Raw genomic sequence first — 2,500 nt, 5'->3', positions numbered from 1 at the left:
CCGACCATGGCCGAATAGTCCTCACCCAGAACCCTACATAACAGAGGAGCAGCTCGTGACTGAGGGGCAGCTCGGGACTGAGGGGCAGCTCGGGACTGAGGGGCAGCTCGGGACTGAGGCAGCTCGGGACTGAGGGGCAGCTCGGGACTGAGGGGCAGCTCGGGACTGAGGGGCAGCTCGGGACTGAGGGGCAGCCCAGTACTGAGAAAAAGCCCAGCACTGAGAAAAAGCCCAGTACTGAGAAAAAGCCCAGCCAGGCAGTTGAATCCGGCAGATCCTGGCTGACTGGCAGACCCTGGCTGACTGGCGGATCCTGGCTGACAGTCAACCAGACTCTTCCAGATCTGCCAGTCAGCCAGACTCTTCCAGATCTGCCAGTCAGCCAGACTCTTCCAGATCTGCCAGTCAACCAGACTCTTCCAGATCTGCCAGACAACCAGACTCTTCCAGATCTGCCAGTCAGCCAGGATCTGCCAGATCTGCTAGTCAGCCAGGATCTGCCAGATCTGCTAGTCAGCCAGGATCCGCCAGTCGACCAGGATCTGCCAGTCGGCCTGGATCCGCCAGTCAGCCAGGATCCGCCAGTCAGCCAGGATCGACCAGGATCTGCCAGTCGGCCTGGATCCGCCAGTCAGCCAGGATCCGCCAGTCAGCCAGGATCCCCATGCAGACTGGCAACTCCATGCAGACTGGCAGCTCTTTGCAGACTGGCAGCTCTGGCTGCTCCATGCAGACTAGCAGCTCTGGCTGCTTCATGCAGACTGGCAGCTCCATGCAGACTGGCAACTCCATGCAGACTGGCAGCTCTTTGCAGACTGGCAGCTCAGGCTGCTCTATGCAAACTGACAGCTCTGGCTGCTCAATGTAGACTGGCAGCTCAGGCTGCTCTATACAGACAGGAGGCTCCGGCAGCGCTGTAGATGAGGAAGGCTCTAGAACCGCTGAACAGACGGGAGACTCCGACAGCGCAGGAGAGGGAGAAAGCGCTGGCTGCGCTGAACAGACAGGAGACTCCAGCAGCGCTGTAGAGGAGGAAGGCTCTAGAACCGCTGAACAGACGGGAGACTCCGACAGCGTAGGAGAGGGAGAAAGCGCTGGCTGCGCTGAACAGGCGAGGCGCACTGAAGGCCTGATGCGTGGTGCTGGCACTGGTGGTATTTGGCCGAGGACACGCACAGGAAGCCTAGTGCGGGGAGCTGCTACTGGAGGGCTGGGGTGTGGAGGTGGTACTGGATAAAGGACAGGCACAGGAAGCCTGGTGCGGGGAGCTACTACCGGAGGACTGGTGTGTGAAGGTGGCACAGGATGGACTGGACCGTGAAGGTGTACTGGAGAGCCTGAATGCAGGACTGGCACAGGACGTGCAAGGCTAGGTAGGTACTCAGGAGGCTTAGTGCGTGAGGCTGGCACACTTTCCACCAGCCGACTAACACGCACCTCAGGACTAGTATGGAGTGCTGACCCAGGTGCCATTAAATCCCCGACACGCTCCGTCGGCCGAATATTATATCTAAAGCACCAAACTAGCAACTCCCTCATTAAACTCTCCTCCAATTTCCCCATTAACTCCTTCACAGTCTCTGCTTCGCTCACCTCCAACACTGGTTCTGACCTCCTCCTTGGCTCTTCACAATAAACAGGGAGAGTTGACTCAGGTCTGTCTCCTGACTCAGCCACTCCCCCTGATAGCCCCCCCCAAAAAATTTGGGGCTGCATTTCGGGCTTCCATCCACGTCGCCGGCTGCCTCCTCATACTTGCGCCTCTCCGCTTTAGCCGCTTCTAATTCCTCCTTGGGGCGGCGATATTCACCAGGCTGAGCCCAGGGTCCTTTCCGTCCAGTTCCTCCTCCCATGTCCAATTCTCCAAATGGTGTAGCCTCTCCCACTGAAGCTGCTTCTGTTGCCTTTCGTAGCTCCTGTTTCCTCTTCGCCTGCTGCACTTTAGGGCGGCTACAATCCTCTGGTTTAGCCCAGGGTCCTCTTCCGTCAAGGATTTCCTCCCATGTCCAGAAATCCTTAAAACGCGGCCCTTTTTGCGCTGCTCCTGCCTGTTGACACGCTGCTCGGTCCGTGTTTGGTGGGTGATTCTGTAACGGCGTTCTTCTTTAGTTGAAAGAGAGTCGGACCGAAATGCAGCGTGTAGGTTACTCATGTTTATTTAGTGAAGACAAACGAACAAACTATACACGAATAACTAATAAATACAAAAACAACAACAGAACGTGAAACCTATTACAGCCTGACTGGTGCACACTACACAGAGACAGGAACAATCACCCACGAAATACAAAGCGAAAAACAGGCTACCTAAATACGGTTCCCAATCAGCGACAACGAGAATCACCTGACTCTGATTGAGAACCGCCTCAGGCAGCCAACCTATTTAACACACACACACACCCCCCTAATCAGCTACAATCCCAGACACTACAAACCCCAATACGAAAACACAATACATAATAATCCCATGTCACACCTGGTCTGACTAACTAATAAACTA

The sequence above is a fragment of the Oncorhynchus masou genome, unplaced genomic scaffold (assembly GCF_036934945.1).
Source record: "Oncorhynchus masou masou isolate Uvic2021 unplaced genomic scaffold, UVic_Omas_1.1 unplaced_scaffold_2230, whole genome shotgun sequence".
Taxonomy (NCBI): Eukaryota; Metazoa; Chordata; class Actinopteri; order Salmoniformes; family Salmonidae; genus Oncorhynchus; species Oncorhynchus masou.
This window is presented reverse-complemented; position numbering follows the sequence as displayed.